General features: G+C 41.8%; 1 protein-coding gene across 1 annotated transcript in view; it reads left to right on the top strand.

Annotated features, from left to right (window-relative positions):
* Positions 1–17,659, top strand: part of FOXO3 (forkhead box O3) — a 168,474-nt gene extending 150,815 nt beyond the window's left edge. The window contains exon 3 of the mRNA XM_075340066.1: positions 862–17,659. The gene's annotated coding sequence lies outside the window, so the exon portion shown is untranslated. The remainder of the gene's footprint in view (positions 1–861) is intronic.
* The last annotated feature ends 1,815 nt before the right edge of the window (positions 17,660–19,474 follow it).

Here is a 19,474-nt window from a genome sequence, read left to right as displayed (position 1 = left end):
GCTGGGAGTGTGCACTTTCAGCCCATATTATATATATAATTGTATTTCTGAACATGTTTTTGTAAACAGCTAAAATAACAAAACTTGTGTCACTGTCCAAATATTTCTGGACCTAACTGTACGTGTCTGAGCCGTCAACGAGGTCGTTGGTAAGGTGTGAACCACACCGATGCATCCTGCCCAGCAGGACCTCGACTATCAAAAAATGGCCCAGGCCATTATGACATGACCAGCGACCTCACAACAGGGGCCTGGTCGCTGCTATGTGTCAAACGTAGCGAGATCTGTGACTGAGCAGCAATCTCGCTATGTGTGAAGGTACCTTAAGACACAATCATCCAATATGGTGTTTGCTTTATTCTGCAGAGCACAAGTTTTATGTGCGGATTTTCCCCATATCTTGAGCAATGTGGCATTCTTTAGTCTTTGTGAAGTGGAAAAAATGATAGCAAAACCCGTTTAACGCTCTACCCCTTGCGGAACATTTGCAGAAATGTAGCCACAAGGCCGAAGCATTCAAATTAGACGAGCATCAGCGTGCATTCGTTTTTCTATACTCGGGCCACATATTTGGCAGGTAATGTGTGGCCAGAACGTAATGTGAACATAGCCTAATTAATCTGTTTCACAGTGACCTAAATGAAAAATATTGAAAAAGTGAAGATTCATACAAAAACAACTAACAAATGTGATTGTGTAGATTTTGTAGTGACTTTCCATGGCTGGTTTAATATCTCAGGAGTAGTCTGTAGAGACTGTGGTGTGTGTGTGTGTGTGTGTGTGTGTGTGTGTGTGTGTGTGTGTGTGTGTATCTCATATTTTCCTGTATTAACTATGCCTTTTTTTCCCCATGTTTTACAGGCCCAGGAACTGACAAGCGACCCTATAAATGAAACCCTTTGCCAAAACTGCTGTCAGCAAGCGGACAGTGATACTGTTTACAGCTTATGACCTTTTCATGAATCCTGCACCAATGTCCTAACCTTGCAATGACTGTTAGCAGAAATCCTTCAAGCTCAAGTAAAGATCCTTCCAGGATAACCCGTTCACCGCCCTCCTTCATTGTTGAAGTATGCAAAAGTGTCCGCACAAGATGAGAACATAAATGGAAGAATGTGATCTTGTGGGCACCGTCTTGTTATGGTGTTTGTCATAGCCGGCATAGCATACATCACATCCCCCACCAGCTGTAGACCTCTGATTCACGCTGTCCATTTCTAGGGGAGGATCACAGATTTGCCATCCTAATTCCAGATTTCCTTTTTTTTATTTTTCTTCCATTTCCCCCCTTTATTTTACTAGCAACCAATATTCTGATAGTATTTGTGTAAGCTAACAGTCAATCTACTGCCTCTCCGTTATGCCAAAAAGGCAGAAGTTTCCATGGAAGACGCTTTACTTACTGCTCTCATTTCCGTTTGAACCTTTTTTTTTTGTTCCTTTTTTAATGATGCAATTCAGGGATAAATATGTTGCTGACATGGTACTACTTCCAGTCACTCAAATCAATTGTATACTGCTGTATTTTACTAATATATCCAGAACAGTGGAGTTTATACAGTTTTGTTCTTGATTCATGTGTTTAGTTTTTGTTTTTAAGCTTCTTATCACCAAATGGCCAGAAAGGGTTTAAGCAGGATATCTGGCAGACATAGCAGTGTATTGGCAATGCTGTGTATGCATGTGTACCAAACCAACCACTGTACACGGGGTGTTTGTACCAAGCATTGCACTATATGGGTCTTCCGTCACTTGGCTTTGAATAATATATTTTTAATTCGGAAACCCTTAACGGAAGAATAAGATAAAATCCCGCACTTACTGCACAGTGCGTTTAGGACGAGAGGAATTTCAGGTTACATTACTATGTGGAAAGCACATTGGTGCTGAAGAGGGCCTTCCATATTAATCCTCAATATGTCTGATCCTTTTTTTTAATTTTTGTTTATTTTCTTTTTTGTTACATTTTGGGGAGAGCATATTGTGAACGAACATCAATGGTACATTATTGCAACTTGGTATCTAAAGTACAGAGGCAAGTGAGCTCTATATATATTAACTCTGTACTTGATTGATATGAAGACTTTCTCCTTTGCATTATGGCATTATGAATATAAATATATAAATATATTTTGTTATGTGCAGAGATTAATCATTATGCATGAGTGTTAGGAAGCAGAGGCAAACTAGCTTTTTAATTTTGTATTTTTTCTTCACAGAAAGGATAAGCGCATGCGTCCATATGACGTGGCCAATGTAATGTCAGAATCAAACTAATTTACCCCTCTACTGAATTTCTAAAATATGTTATCATGCCTTCCAGACCTGGCAATTTTCATTATTCTATCTTTTGTGGTGTTCTGTGATACTTGTGGTCCTTTGATTTTATCTTCCGTACCACTCATTGTCAGTCATTACACAAATGCATGTGGCTGAAAGTAGCATTCTTGACCATTGTTGCCCAATGCACCCGCGCTTGCACTCTATATGTAGCATACATCAATTAGTCCTCACAAATCAATATAACTGACCAGTACTTGGTGCTCATAAATCTCTGTTTCAGCAAAGATGGCTAATTTCCTCCAGCACAATATATAGTTTATAGACCCTGGAACTAGGATGTATCAGAAGCTGTGATTTGGTAACATTAGCAGTGGCTCGGTTTACATGGTATTCCCCCTTATTTTCTTCTTCCTCCATACAAGCACCATAACTGCTTAAAGGGAATTTGTCACCAGATTTTTGTTACCTAACTTTAGAGCACCATAAAGTAGAGACAAGAGACCAGATATCTCCAATGATGTGTCACTTAATAGGCTGCTTGCTGTAGTTTTGAAAAAAAAATCACTAGATTATCACTAGAGGACTAGTAAACCTGCTGCAAGGTAGTCCTCCGTACTCATGGACTCTGTATAACCCTACTCTGAGTACTGATTGGCCGCTTTCTGGCAATACAAAGTGTACACAGCCAAGGTAGTCCTCCGTACTCATGGACTCTGTATAACCCTACTCTGAGTACTGATTGGCCGCTTTCTGGCTATACAAAGTGTACACAGCCAATTAATGGTGTGGGCGGGGTTATACAGAGCTCAGCGTTCAGAGAACTGGTAGATCTTCAGGATATAAAACTTTGATTTTATCAAAACTGCAGCATGCACCACAGTAAGTGGCACATCACTGGAATAAGGGTCACTTCCCTTACATTATGCTGCTCTCAGATGGGAGCAAAAACCTGGTGACCGATTCCCTTTCAGACGTAACTGTGAATGAGGTTATAAAAGATAGCTAAGTGTATCTACTGTATGTACACATATACACAGTGAATTTCTTCACTTTTTCACCTGCACTTGTTCTGATCTAGTCTTCGCTTCTTACAAAAGCCGTATAGTGAACCCAAGAAAGTAATGATTAGAGAATTGAGAAGAATACACAATGGGTGGCTTATATATCTCTTAGGCCGGAGTCACACTTGTTAGTGCCTCGCGTGTAACTTGCGCGAGTCGCAGGGCCGCACACTCCCCTGACAGGAGCAGGTCGGTTGCATGTATCTCTATGCAGCCGAGATGCTCCTGTATGCATAGTGTGCGGCCATGCCGGCTGATTCAATGAGAGACTCGCGCGAGTTACACGCGAGGCACTCACAAGTGTGACTCCGGCCTTTAGGTGCATATCACACTACGTCCAGACGATTCCATTGCTAGGTCAGGTAGATAATTCATATATTGGTGGCTACTCACCCATTTAGGCTATGTGCGCACATTGCGTTTTATTCATGCGTTTCCACAGCGTTTTGAACTGCAGCGTTTTAATGCCAAAATGCATGCGTTTTGTTTTCCAAGCAAAGTCTATGGGAAATAGGAATATTTTTTGCGCACTATGCGTTCAAAAAAGCTTCGTTTTTTTGTGACAAAATCTTGTCAAAATCTCTGCGTTTGAAAAAGCAACATGTCAATTCTTTTGATCGTTTTGACAGCGTTTTGCTAACATTGAAGTCAATGAGAATTATCAAATAGCATTCAAAATCAAATCATTGCGTTTTACTTGCATTTTTAATGCAATTTGCATGCATATTTGTCAACAAAAACGCACCCGTTTTTGTCTGGTAGTGACTTCAAGGGCTTCCCAGATTACATCACATCCTCAACTAACGTAGAGTTCCATTTTGCAAAGACCTTTTGTTAGAGATTCTACCTATTCAACAGAATGCAATGAATGTTTGGTAGCATGAAATGACATCATTAGATGTAAATTTTTTTTTTTTTCATTTCTGGAAGCTTTATTCCATCATGACAATGTATTGGAAACGCAACTACCAAAAAGAAAAACGCATTTGAAAAGCAATCAAAACGCACCTAAATCGCAATGAAAACGTACTCAAAACGCATGCATTTTTCAAGCATTTTTGTGGTCAAAACCAAATTTGACATTGTCAAATTCTGCCAGAGGATGCGTTTATTTCTGCAAGGTGCAGAACGCAACGTGCGCACATAGCCTAAGGGCGGCTTTGCACGTTGCGACATTGCACGTGCGATGTCGATGGGGTCAAATCGAAAGTGACGCACATCCGGCGTTGCAGTCGATATCGCAACGTGCAAATCCTTTTTGATACGATGAACGAGCGCAAAAGCATCGTTATCGTATCATCGCTGCAGCCTCCGACATTTCTATAATGCCGGTGCAGCGACAGGTGCGATATTGTTCCTCGCTCCTGCGGCAGCACACATCACTGTGTGCAAAGCCGCAGGAGCGAGGAACTTCACCTTACCTGCCGCCGGCTGCAATGAGAAGGACGGAGGTGGGCGGGATGTTTACATCCTGCTCATCTCCGCCCCTCCACTTCAATTGGCCGCCTGCCGTGTGACGTCGCTGTGACGCCGCACGACCCGCCCCCTTAGGAAGGAGGCGGGTCGCCGGCCAGAGGGACGTCGCACGGCAGGTTTGTGCGTGTGAAACTGCCATAGCGATAATAATCGCTATGGCAGCTTTCACTAGATATTGCACGTACGACGGGGCGGGACTATCGCTGCAGCATCGGTAACACATTGTTACCGATGTCGCAGCGTGCAAAGCCCGCCTAAGGCTCCCATTACACAAGTATTTTGCAGCTTTTTTTTTTTTTTCCTGACACTGCGCATTCATTAGCATGTTAGCACGCCCAGAGGGGTATGCTAATATGCAAAGTGGGCCAACTAGCCAGGGGGACTAATGTCCTTGCGACTAATTCCTGTGCTCATTAGCATATAATAAAAGATTTTTAGAAATACTTTTTCTAAAGATCTCTTTATCTATGCTACTAGATGCTGGAACCGTTAGGCAGGGATTAGCAATATGCACCCAGAACTGCTCGTGGATCTGGGTGCATATTGCACCTGACAGGTTCACTTTAATACACAAAGAGGAGAACTGAGAAAATTAAGACTAAAACCAGCCTTGACACAAGTCTGTGGGTTTTTCCTGCTCTTATTTTCCTATATAGAAGCCTCTAAAAGAAAACTTGAAAAATGCCATATACAGATCATGCTGTATTTGAAAGAAAAATGACATAACCCCCCAAAAAAAAAAACAATACGGTGACACAAAAGTGCAGTAGGGTGTTGCATATTATCCTGTTGATCTAAATTGAAAACTTGGATCATGTTTTTTTCCGCTGAAAAACAAACGCAACCCCCGAAAAATGTTTTATGTGAAACAACCCTACAGTGATCAACTGAATTCATGTATGACTATCTGTCCACTAAGACCCCTTCACATGTCCGGGTGTACTGTACGTGTGGTGTCTGTTTTTCACACGGATCGGAGACATGTTCACATGGATCCTCATTAAAATCTATGGTGATCTTCACACCTTCGTATTTTAACATGGAGACATGTCCGTTTTTAACCTTCAGTACGGACCCAGTCAAGTTAATGGGTTTGTGAAGAACACGTACACCGTGACATCCGCGTGCTGTACGTGTTTAACATTGTAAAATATAGGAGAAGCTTTGTCATTTCATTCTTCCTTTAATCATACCAGAAAAACACAGATGGACAAAATGGACCGTGCAACACGTGTGAAGGAGGCCTAAAATGGGTGCTTAACTCTCCACTAATCATGGTGCTTGATTTGTCCAAAGCATTTGTGAAAGTCCACAATCTTGGAACTCTGACATGCGTGAATTGTTGCCATATAGTTTAGCTTGCACTTCTTTATTTCTTTTCCCAAAGACTTATCAAAGGAAAAAAAAGCCCTTATATTAAAATGTGAAAAACATTTTTAAAAGTCTTATTTCTTAGCTCAAATATGATTGTTTGAACTTACAGGCCCAAAGCCTGAGACTGCACTACTGAGAGATTCTCATACCTGGCATTAACACAGCGTTGCGTGGATCTGCGTCATAAAGTACATGAAGGTCCTGACATAGTGTTGTAATTAGTGATTTGGACCCACACACAGTGTCCTTGAAAATACTCTTCCTGACATTTCCGAACGCGCACATCACGTTTCTCTCACCATTCTGCTCAGGTTTTGGGCCTACAAGGGCTCGCTCACACTGGCGTATAACTCAAAACCAGTGCAATCACATTGCACCCAGACCAATGTTATTCAATGAGGCAGAGCAGATCTGAGAGTTTTTCTTCTGCTGTAATTGGCCTGAGGAAAAAAAATTCCATTATGGCCACGTAAAACTTCCGAGGCTCGCCAATGCAAGGCTATGGATGTGAGAAAAAATTAGACATCACACGGACCATTAGTATGCCGTCCGATTTTTACGGATACATTACCATTCTGTAGCATAGAACACTGTTAATGGTCCTGTAAATGATTTGTTGAAACTTTATATTTATTGAACACTTTATACATTTCTTTGCGGTAGATGTTTTTAAAAGAGGTTGTCCTCCTTTGCGGAAAATTTTTATTTTTAATTTACATGCTAAAAATCATTTTTGTCATTGGGCTTCACTAAAAATGTTGCATTATTTTGCTCTTTGCTTAGGCGCAGATACACGGCCGTATGACTTGTACAAGGATCGCATCGCAATGCTCAGATTGGCCGGCGGCTCTCCTGGCCCGAGCATGACAGCTGCATAGAAATACTTTATTTCATGCTCAGGTCAAGAGAGCCGACGGCCAGTCCGATCATTGCGATGCGATCCTCATACGACTGTGTGATTGTTCCCGTTCCCTGCACATTCAACTTTTATGTGGTCTGTGATCATAAATAAGCCGAGAAGCCGTCAGAAAAGGACAGAAAAAAAGTTACAAACTCTCTTGTCAGACTGTCAGATTCTCAGTTACCTCGTTCTGCAGCCAACAATAGAGAGCACAACACAGAGACTGTAGGAGACATAGAATACAATTTTTTAATGATTTAATGAAACAGTAATCACAATTATTTTATCCATGAATATATGCATTTAAGTTACAATATTTTTTTTCTTAAAGGTGGACTCCCCCTTAGTCACCCTTTGGTAGCCGCAAGGCAGTGATTAAATACTTTTATAAATGTTTATTACTGAGCTCTTTTGTGCATTTTTTGCATTCACATGTATCATGAAAAACTGAAGGTTAAGACCGGAGAATAAAGCAGTATTCATCATTTATGTGTGATAACAAGGGTGAGGAATGCAATGCACATGCTAATAAATCTTCCATAATAACTATTACCACAGCACATTCTGCATAGTTAGACTTTTCTCTTTTGTCCTCGTGCCCTTCAGCTCCATTTCTCAGTTGCACACCTTGGTGTCATTGCACAAACACTGACATAATGCATTCTGATGAAGGCGAATATATTGCTCTCAAAGGGCCTCACGAAAACTGCTCATAGCAACCAATAAAAGATCAAAATGAACTGCTCCTGTAACATTGAGGCTGCATTCACACACTACAACCATAGCAATGATTTTACACAATAATGAAAAAAGTTTTGTTTTTTCCATCATTGCATTCAAAAAATGCACCGTGTGAATGTAGTCTAAAGGCTACTTTACACGCTGCGATATCGGTCCCGATATCGCTAGCGTGGGTACCCGCCCCCATCTGTTGTACGACACAGGCAAATCGCTGCCCGTGCCGCACAACATCGCGCAGACCCGTCACACATACTTACCTGCCCGGCGATGTCGCTGTGACTGGCGAACCGCCTCCTTTCTAAGGGGGCGGCCCGTGCGGCGTCACAGCGACGTCACTGAGCGGCCGCCCAATAGAAGCGGAGGGGCGGAGATGAGTGGCCGGAACATCCCGCCCACCTCCTTCCTTCCTCATAGCGGCCGGGAGGCAGGTAAGGAGAGCTTCCTCGTTCCATAGCGATGTGTGCTGCCGCAGGAGAGACGAACTACATCGTTACTGCTGCAGTAACGATAATCGAGAATGGACCCCCATGTCACCGATGAGCGATTTTGCACGCTTTTGCAACGATGCAAAATCGCTCATCGGTGTTACACGCAGCAACATCGCTAATGCGGCCGGATGTGCATCACAAATTCCGTGACCCCAACGACTCCGCATTAGCGATGTCGCAGCGTGTAAAGCCCCCTTATGGCTACTTTCACACTTCAGTCTTTTTTTTCCATCAGTCACAATCTGTTGCCTTGAGAAAATACGGTATCCTGCAAAATATTTTGCAGGATTCAGTTTTTTCCCCATAGACTTGTATTAACCCCTTCACGACCGGCCGATTTTTCGCATTCCGTTTTTTTTCCGCCATTCTTCTTCTGAGAGACGTAACGTTTTTTATTTTTCAGTCAATATGGTCATGTGAGGGCTCATTTTTTGCAGAACGAGCTGTACTTTTACATTAAACCATAAGTTTTACCATATAGTGTACTGGAAAACGGCAAAAACATTCCAAATGCAGAAAAATTGCAAAAAAAGTGCGATAGCACTATTGTTTGTGAGATATTTTATTCACTGTGTTCACTATATGGTAAAACTGATGTGTGGGTGTGATGCCTCAGGTCAGTGCGAGTTCGTAGACACCAAACATGTATAGGTTTACTTTTATATAAGGGGTTAAAAAAAAATCCGAAGTTTGTTTTATGCCATACTCCGTGACCCGTAGCGTTCTCATTTTTCGGGATCTATGGCTTAGTGATAGCTTATTTTTTGCATCTCGAGCTGACGTTTTTAACTGTACCATTTTTTGCGCAGATGCTACGTTTTGATCGCCTGTTATTGCATTTTACGCAAAAGTTGTGGCGACAAAAAAAATGTCATTTTAGCGTTTGGAATTTTTTGTCGCTACGCCGTTTACTGATCAGATTAATTGATTTTATATTTTGATAGATTGGGCATTTCTCTGAACGCGGCGATACCAAATGTGTGTAGATTTTTTATTTTTTAACCCTTTAATTTTCAATGGGGCGAAAGGTGGGGTGATTTGAACTTTTAGGTTTTTTGGGGGTTTTTTTAATTTTTTTAAAACCTTTTTTCTACTTTTTTTTTTTATTTTACTAGTCCCCCTAGGGGGCTATAGCGATCAGCAATCCAATCGCTCTGCCCTATCTGCTGATCACAGCTACACAGCTGTGAACAGCAGACATGCTCACTTTCTGGTTCACTTTGCTGCGGGCCGAGTGAAATTGAAAGTAGTTCATGTCTAGTACAGAAGTCATCACATGACCCTGTGCTACCATGACAACTACCGGAAGTCACGTGATCACGTCACGTGACTTCCGGTATCGGGCGGTAAGTAAAAGTTTACCGCTGATGCCATTATAATGGCGCTGTCACATATTGACAGCGCCATTTAACGGGTTAACCGGCACGAGCAGATAACGATTCTGCTCGTGCATGGCAGGCACACATCTCAGCTGTGAAAATCAGCTGAGATGTGTGCCGGTTGTGGCATGCTGCCGGCGGCAGACCGCGGGCAGTAACATTATGACCGCTAGGACGTAATATAACTGCCCACGGTCGTTAAGGGGTTAAGGACGGATTGCGACTGATGGCCTTGTGTTGCATCCGCCGATTGACAGCTCTGTCGTGGAATGACTGACCGTTGGGCGGAAGCAACTCACACTGTAATGTTTTTTGCAGCGTCAAAAAAACACTCCGCAGGATTCTGTCGCAATCCATCAAGAGGTATAATGATTGTCTATGGTGCAGGATTCCGCCGTAATCCATCACACGACTGAATCCAGTGCTGGATTCTGTCATGTTCTACTGAGCATGCCCAGCATGCCTGGCACTCCCATTGGGCAATTCCAATAACAAACTGATCACGACGGATCCATCAAAAAACGGACGCACAATGGATGTAATGGACGCAATGGATCAGTTATTTCACAGGATTCCTGTGAATGGAATCCTGTGAAATAACACATCGGTTGCGTCCGTTGACAGCTAAAAAACGACGGATGCGTCGCAACCACGAACCTGGTGGATTTGAAACAACTGAAGTGTGAAAGTAGCCTAAAAAAAAGCTGAAAGTCAATGAACTAGAACTGTCCTATTGCAGGTAAAGCAGGCCTTTTCTTAAAAAATGTATGCCGCATTCAAACATATGTGATGTTACGGATAGGCCGAGGTTCTCCCATCCCAAGCTCAACAACTTCATATATGCTTATAATGCTGTTATGGTCACGTCAGGAGTCCCCCAGCCATTCTGTGGATTGTGAGTCATACTCAGGCCTTGTTACACAGGCGTCTGAATGAGGCTTTAGTAAATATTTGTGGTCTAGATATGAAGAACTAAAGCCTCAGGAAAAAGGAATGAGTAAATATGAGAATGTTCACATTATCATCATGGTGACTGTATAATGCATCTGAAAGAGGTTATCTAGAACTTCTTTTTGTTTAATTTACAATGTGCTTAAGTACTAAAAGACAGGGAGATGCTAACTCAGAGCGGTCACAAAATGCTCCTTACGACGATCCAGCGGCTTCTGCTAACGTCACTTCGATAGAGCCATGGCTTCTTGTTCGCTCTGCTCTGTTGACAGGGCTTGTCTCCAAAAGTCATGCTGATTGACAGCTGGCTCACCACGGCCTAACTACGTAACGCCAGCAGTCACGCTCTGTCGAAACATCAGCTCGTAAAAAGAAGAGCTGGTCTCTTGGCATAGAGCAGCTGAGTCGCCAGCAGTAGCCCTCAGTGACCGCTATGTGTCGGTGCCGGGTACATGATTTAGGTAGTTCCCTCTGTTAGCAACTACCTGCCTGTTAGTTTTTATGGAACATATTAAAAAAAATACTGGATAACCTTTCTTTTCATTTAAGATATGCGCATGCATCCCTATGGTGCATTCGGGAGAATTTGCCCTTGGACACCCCTTTATAGAATGCTTTCTCAAATGTTTCTGCCGCTCCATCCTTTTGCAGATGTTACATTACAATAGTACAAAGCCACAATGACTAAGAAGAACCATCTCACGAGCAGGCAGAGAGGGAGGACAGACCAGACATTACAGCCTAGAGTGGTATGTAAATGAGCTCTTCTCCAGAAGGAGATGTCTTAGCAAGAGCCACAATAAACTTATTAGTCCAAAAGGAAAAGAAAGCTATCTGTAAACAAAGTCAGGGTTCTTGTCATTAGTACAGATCACGGTATGGGTTGGCCAGGAGAGAAGTCTCTTGGCTATTGTTTCTCCTTTAAGAGAAGCTTATTTGCATCATTTTTACCCAGGGAACATTGCCTGGGCCTTCGTATGCCAGCTTAGCGGTCTTTTCTAGTTTATAAAAAAAAAAACTACTTAATGGCCCAAATTCATCAAGATTTTCTCTATGATTTTGGTGAAGGGGCATGGTGGAGTCAGATGTGTGTGCCTCTTTATGAATCAGAAGTGTCTGACAAGTGGTGTGTACCTCCGTGCTCTGCGCCAGAAATCTTGCTCCAATCAGTGACTGTAGTGATATTACTGGTGTAGGGACCATCACAGCTCATTATGAGTTAGACAAGTGGGTGTGACATGCCCCCTTCACTCTCGAGCTCCACCCATTTTGGCTAAGTTGGGTCAAAATGCCAAAAGTCGCTAAATTTGGGCGCTGTCCAAGCTGCATCAAAATTTTGCAACTTTTCAAAGCTTTTGCAACACTTTTTTAGTGGAAAGGCTTTGATGATTCGAGGCCAATGAGTTTAGGAGTGTAAAAGAGAAGGACAGCATAGGAGTGGACAGTATCACAGCAAACAGGAGCATTTTACTGTGATATGATAGTGATCACATAACAGAATTATTACAAGCCACTCAGTTTTTATGTTTTATCTATGTATTTAGGGCATGTCATATGACTTTCTTATAGTTCCCTTTAAGAGCTTTGAGCACTTTTACAATTTTTTACAGTTCCAAGCAACTAAAAGAATGCAGCATGCATAAAAAATCTCCTACCGTTTTGTGTATACTGCTTCTATATATATATATATATATATATATATATGTATCTCCTTGGTCATGCGTTGTCATGAGTAAAACAGTTGTTTGTAGGAGATGTATAAACAAAAGTAGATTTTTATCTCCTTACCGACCTATGACGTACATTTCAATTAGGAAAGTATGAAGCAGTCTCAACACCCGAGCTTGCCTCATACCAGAGAGACCCCAGCAGTGTTACATGGCCAGCATCTGCCTGCAACTACAGCTGGCACTCTGATTGCTGTAGTACATTCCACTGTCAATTTATGACAGTGCCGGAGCTCAGTCATAAGCTTCCATTTGGTTCATGCACCACAATTGCAGGGAGCCGATAAGTTACCATGGCAGCCAGAGACCTGCTAAAATGTTGTTTCTGTCACATTGATTCTATAATGACGCTCAGCCACAGGCTGAGCTTCAAAGGAAAACCGCAATTTCCCTATTTACTACAGTACAATACTGCAATGTGATGGGGCAGCATAGTATACTGTCATTTGTTCTATATAACAATTCTGTGGTAGTGTAGTATAGAAAATGAGATCAAATGATCGCAGGTTCAAATTTAAATTGACCACCCTTTTCCTTATTAAAGACAATGGAATAAAAAAATAAGCATTTTTGGTATTGTGTCCCAATAAGTTTGGTCTATCAAAATGTAAAGTTATTGAAACCATTCGTTAAATGCCGACAAATAAAAAATTTGAATCTCCAGAATTGCAATTTTTCGGTCACTACGCTTAACAAAAAAAATTACGATAAAAAGCTATCAACGAATCCTATGTAGCTTAAAATGGTACTAATTAAGATGTCAGCTCAGCGCACTTAAAAACAAACCCTTTATATAGCAATATGGACACACAAATATGAAAAAAAAAGCGACAAATATATATATATATATATATATATATATATATATAATTTTTTTACAAATTTCCCCCCACACTTTCATTACTAAAATGAAAACAAATTGGACAAGTTTGCTATCACTTTACATAATTGACCTGGAGTTCTTTTTAGGCCTCTGTTCCACTTGCGTTTTGCACGGACGAGTTCAATCCGATAAAACATCATATTGCCGTCGTACCAGTGCAAAACTATAGGGTAGTGTCAATCTGCGATTGTTTTCTCATGCCATATTGGCATGAGAAATGAATCGTAGTATGCTGCGTTTGGTAGCGAGTCTCGGCTCACACACACCTATACAAGTCTATGGGTGCGTGGGAAACATCGCACTGCACTCGCATGTCATCTGACCGCAGTGCGATGTATACAGAGACAGGCAGCGGAGGAGATGGGGAGAAAGTGTTCCCTCCATCTTCTCTATAGCTGTGATAAGATCACAACACAGTTGCATGACCCTCAGTCCACACTCGCAGCAGAGGGTCATTAGCATATCGCTTCCGATGCTCTCGCAAGTGGAACCTAGGCCTTACCGAATAATTACCAGATGAAACCCAAAATTCCCCTTAAAAGACAATGGCAGAATTGTGTTGTTTTTTGTAATTTCACCTTCAGTTCACTTGAAATTTTTTACCCATTTTCAGTAAGTTATTTGGTAGTGAAGGGTGTCATTCAAAGATACAACGCAAAAAAACAAGCCCTCATATGACTATCTCAATGGAAAAATAAAAAGGTCACGGCTCTTGGAAAAAGGGAAGAAAAGAAAAAAAACGAATAAGCGCAAAAACAAAAAAATTACTGGGTCGTTAAGGGGTTAATCAAAACAATTTGCAGAGTTGCTTTTATTTTTCATTTTAAGTGCATTGGAGTGTTTAAAAATGTCTTCAAAGTGTGCATAGCCTTGGAAAATGGAATTTCCCAGCTGATAGTTGAGCCTTGCCAGTGACACAGTGATAGTCTCAGACTTGTTAATCCGATGTTATGATGTTTACAGGAAGGAATACTTTAGTCAATATGGTCTGTGTTAGCGCGGTTGTCATTTTAGAAACCTCAAACGCAGCACATTCAGCAGCTACACGATAATGTAGTTAGCTGCTCTGTAAAAGTGTACTCCGTTGCTCTAATTCCAGGTTCGGAGGCATTTACGAGGGGCGAGGGAGGAGAACATGGTCAGATTTGTCAGTATTTACATCATGTGAAATGTAATAGTTTTAAATCAGTGCAATGTAGCAGAAAATGTTCTAGTACACAAAGCTGAACACACACACACACACACACACTTACTTCCATCTACGCAGCTGCAGCTCAAAACAGTTCTGCATCAGAATGGAACCAAAAGTGTTCAGCGCCCAGAAGCTGCTTGTCATGTCTGCTGCTCATGGAATTTTATTCTTAATAGTGCTTGTTATAGGACACGAGACTTTCATAGAGAAATCAGGGCTTGTGGAATCCCTCCAATTTGGGGGGCGCCTCATGCTGAGGTCAAGATTTAAAGGAGTCCTATTGCCTAGTAGTGTAGTACAAATGAAATACTTTCCCACCACTCCATCTGCCTACCATGTTTTCCCCAAAAATAAAACCTACCCCAAAAATGATAAATGTGGATTGTTGTTCATGGGAAAAAAAAAAAAAAGACATCCACCTGAAAACAAGCCCTAGCACCTCTTTCGGGGCAAAAAATAATATAAGACCCTGTCTTATTTTCGGTGAAATACGGTATTAACTCAGCAAATCTGGTCTTAGGCTAGTTTCACACTTGTGTTTTTTTTCCTTCAGTCGCAATTCGCCATTTTGGAAAACAGCGGAATCCGTTAACGGATTCCGCTGATTCCCATAGACTTGTATGGACGACGGATTGCGACTGATGGACCTGCGTTGCTTCCGCTGGCCGACGCTGAATTGCTTCCGCCAGGCGGAAGGAACGCAGCATGTAACGTTTTTTGAGCGGCGGAATCCTTTATTTTTTTCACTGAGCAGGCTCATTTTTTTATTTTTATTTTTTTAAATCACAGAAACTTTGTTTTGTCTCTCGGTGGCCGAATGATCAGCTGAGCGCCCGGCAGCCGGCTTTTGAGAGCGCTCAGCTGATCGCCCGGCTTTTGAGAGCGCTCAGCTGATCGCCCGGCTTTTGAGAGCGCTCAGCTGATCGCCCGGCTTTTGAGAGCGCTCAGCTGATCGCCCGGCTTTTGAGAGCGCTCAGCTGATCGCCCGGCTTTTGAGAGCGCTCAGCTGATCGCCCGGCTTTTGAGAGCCCTCAGCTGATCGCCCGGCTTTTGAGAGCCCTCAGCTGATCGCCCGGCTTTTGAGAGCCCTCAGCTGATCGCCCGGCTTTTGAGAGCCCTCAGCTGATCGCCCGGCTTTTGAGAGCCCTCAGCTGATCGCCCGGCTTTTGAGAGCCCTCAGCTGATCGCCCGGCTTTTGAGAGCCCTCAGCTGATCGCCCGGCTTTTGAGAGCGCTCAGCTGATCGCCCGGCTTTTGAGAGCGCTCAGCTGATCGCCCGGCAGCCGGGTGATCAGCTGATCGTTCACAATAGTCTGCTGAAGGTAAAACTGTAAAAAAAAAAAAAAAAGCAGATTCCGTTGTTTTGTACAATCCATTGAATTCGTTGTGCCACTATATGCAACGCATCTGTTGTATCCGTCACACAACGAAATGCAACAGATGCCGTACAACGCAAGTGTGAAACTAGCCTTAAAGAAATAACAAAAACGTGCTATTCAACAAATGACTGCATAGTAAACTGTGCACAAGCTGAGACTTAAGAATTATTTCTTAACTGGAACAAAAATGATCTCTGGATTCCAAAGTTCTTACAGACCTGCTGACTTTAACATTTTACATGTCTGCCTCCAATTCAATAGCTTCCGCTAAGAAAAAAAACACAAGGGCATCACCAATGTATAATGAGAGTGAGGAGAGGGCAAAGTAATTTCACTTGGTACAAGGAATACATTGATGCGAGTGGAACTGTAACTTGTAATGACCCCTATTCATCAGCTTTCCCATTTGTACTGGTTTTAATAGGTCCCTTCTGTGCTTCAGAGACCACCGCTTAACTAGTATTGATTTGTTTGGCTTTGATCTGGTGATCTTTCTAACAGTTATGGGATTCATTAACAGTGGGAAAAAAAGTATGACAATCTGAGATGGCTTTTAGATTGATTCATTAACATGGTACAATACAAAATTCTAAAAGCTCTTCACATTTTTTATAGTCCTTTTTAAACGTGCTTATATGTCATGTATATAAATATATATATATATTTGGAAATTGCTTACTTAAACCAAATGAACATAATTTCCCAAATCAGTGGCTTTGTCTCTCCAGTGTTGTTGAACGACTATGCCCAAAATGTAGTGTTTGTCTCCTATTGAAAACTCATCTAGTTACTTAGCCTTTCTCCCTGGCCTCCAATCCCATTACTTTTACGTTACGTAAGTGAAGATAGGAAAACTGTTTGTTTTCTGCCATTTAATGTCTTTGATAAAAAAATAAATATATATATACATATAAATGCTATATGGAGTGAAACATATAACAGTTTTATGGAAGATATAGAGGCTGCGATCTCATAGTTGATAAGTAACCTCACAAGTGGCGGGGTACCTAATGAGTATTGTAGCACTGCTAGTGTTGAGAAGTAAAGGAATCCTGTTTTAAAGAGCATTAATTCAATTAACTATAGTTTGTTTTTCTTTGTTTTTCACTTGTGTATCCAGTTATGTCTATAAAGTCAGAGATCAGATAGTATTACTTTACCCTAAGTATAGTGTCTCCTCTTTTCTACATCATAGCCTTTCAACATGTGTGCTATTTCCTCACTACTATATCATTTCCTTGATGGTGCGTAATTTTTAGGTTATTTTATCTAATATAAATGAAGGAATAACTGAAGACAAAGCGGTGCTTTCTATAGTCAGGACAGGCATGGATGGAGATTGTGGAAGAGATAAGCGCCCCCCCCCCCCCCCCCTCCAATGTAGATCAGTGCACATTACACCAGCCATCTTATTTCTCTATGTCTTTTAATAATGTCTAATGTATATTGTCAGAACACATTCACTTACACTTTGTTCATGAAGGAATATCAGAGGTGTTGGTGTTGTCAAAGTTTACATGTTGTCACATGACCTGTGTAGCCTATGCCGGGTGCTTTTATTTTTAAGTCATTTACACTAATAGCCACGGGAAGGCGAACAGCCCACAACTATACTACCTTTTATCCACCACCCTGATTTGGACACCTCTTTCGTTCCAATTGCAATAGAAAAGCAGTGCTTTACTCCACCTGGTGTTAGTAGGTATTGCCTTGCGTATTCCATTTTAAATTGTAACCTAGTTTGTATAAAAAAAAGAAAAAAAATATAAAAAAAACAAAACAAGAAGATGGTGATGCATGTAAATAAAGCATAATGGATCTCTGACTTGGCTTGTTGTTTGAAATTTATTTCTTCAAAAATGCACAAATAAACTACATAACAAGAGTCACTGCAGAACCACAAAGGGATTCCATCCTGACATAGCTATACATATGAGAACGCAACAGTCGCATGATTTTAGGGCAGCCTCCAGTTATGCCAAAATTATGCGACTTTTCAACACTTTTTACATTGTAATACTGCTGTAAAAGCTTTGATGAATTGATCCCATAGTGTTGAATAAAATATACATACAGTCAATAATGTAACCACCATGATTACAAAAACACCATAATAAAAAAAAAAAAAAAAACTATCTTCAAAACAAAGATCTTAACCCCCACATAAGTTTACCTCATGGTCGGGAAGGAGGTCCTGCAGAATAAAGTAAATGTACGTCATCGTGATCAGCGTAAATTATAGCAGGGCTCCAGCTGTCACAGCCAGAGACGGTCCCCGCACCGCCCATGGCTGTTTAACCACATAAATGCCATGATCAACAGCAATCGCAACATTTAGGAGGTTGGGAGAGGGAATGCGCTTCCCTCTCCCATCCAATTGGGACCCCCACAACGTGCCATGCAACCAGAGGTTGTGATGACAAATTGCAGGTCAGCCAGCTTTGGCAAGCCTGTTAGACCTTACTAGCAACATTGTCAAAGAGGCTTTTGTCAGTTCAGCACTGACAGTTATAATATATTGCAATGCTTGTGCATGGCAATCTAATATATAAAGCTGAGTGTATGCATGTGTGTATGCCCACTAAAGGAATCCGCACCGTCGCATTTACAATCACGAAATTTTGCACAGACACCCCATGTGACTCGGGGAACGTCATAGACTATGTTTTGATGGGAAAATTTAATCCCACGCTTTACAGTTACTCTCGAAAAAACATGCCTCCATTAAACTGAATGGAGGTGGGAGCTAAAGGTTATTAATAGCAACTGTCAGTGGTTGCTATAGAAACAAAATAAACTGTTAGTATAAGAAGCTTATGTGTGAGGTAATAAGATGTCGGTGGTGAGACGGATAAAGAGAGACAGAAAAAGACAGACAGAGACAGCCGGGGAAAGAGACAGCCGAAGAAAGACACAGCCGGGCAAAGAGACAGCCCTGGAAAGAGACAGACTGGGAAAGAGACAGCCCTGGAAAGAGACAGATGGGCAAAGAGACAGACATCAAAGAGACAGACCTGGAAAGAGACAGACCTGGAAGAAGAGAGCCGGGCAAAGAAACAGACCGGCCAAAGAGACAGCCCTAGAAAAAGACAGATGGGAAAAGAGACAGCCCTGGAAAGAGACAGCCAGGGAAAGAGACAGCCGGACAAAAGACAGCCCTGGAAAGGGACAGACGGGCCAAGGGACAGACGGGGAAAGAGACAGATGGGGAAAGGGAGAGACAGACAGACACACACAGAGACAGACACAGATAGAGACAGATAGACTGTTACAAATACAAAGCGATAGAAACAGACAGACATAGACACAGACAGACAAGGAAAGAGACAGACAGAGAGACAGACAGACAGCAACACACATACAGAGACTTGAAGAGAGACAGTTACTATCCGAGGCAACGCCTGGGTACTACAGCTAGTTCATTATACAACCTATCAGAGCAATAAAAGGTAATGTTTCATATAGGGACTAAGTAAAAAAAATTGTAATAATTTTATTAAAAAATCTGAAAATAAAGAACAAAAATATATACCAATAAAACAAATGTGTCGCCCTGGGCAAGCCAGGGGACACAGGTCACAACACCACCACACCCCACACTCCAGGTAGGCACATCACAGCTAACCTACAAATCCTTGTT

Source organism: Anomaloglossus baeobatrachus, chromosome 3 (assembly GCF_048569485.1).
Source record: "Anomaloglossus baeobatrachus isolate aAnoBae1 chromosome 3, aAnoBae1.hap1, whole genome shotgun sequence".
Classification (NCBI taxonomy): Eukaryota; Metazoa; Chordata; class Amphibia; order Anura; family Aromobatidae; genus Anomaloglossus; species Anomaloglossus baeobatrachus.
The sequence above is the reverse complement of the archived record's forward strand: the minus strand, read 5'-3'. Positions and strand labels throughout refer to the sequence as shown.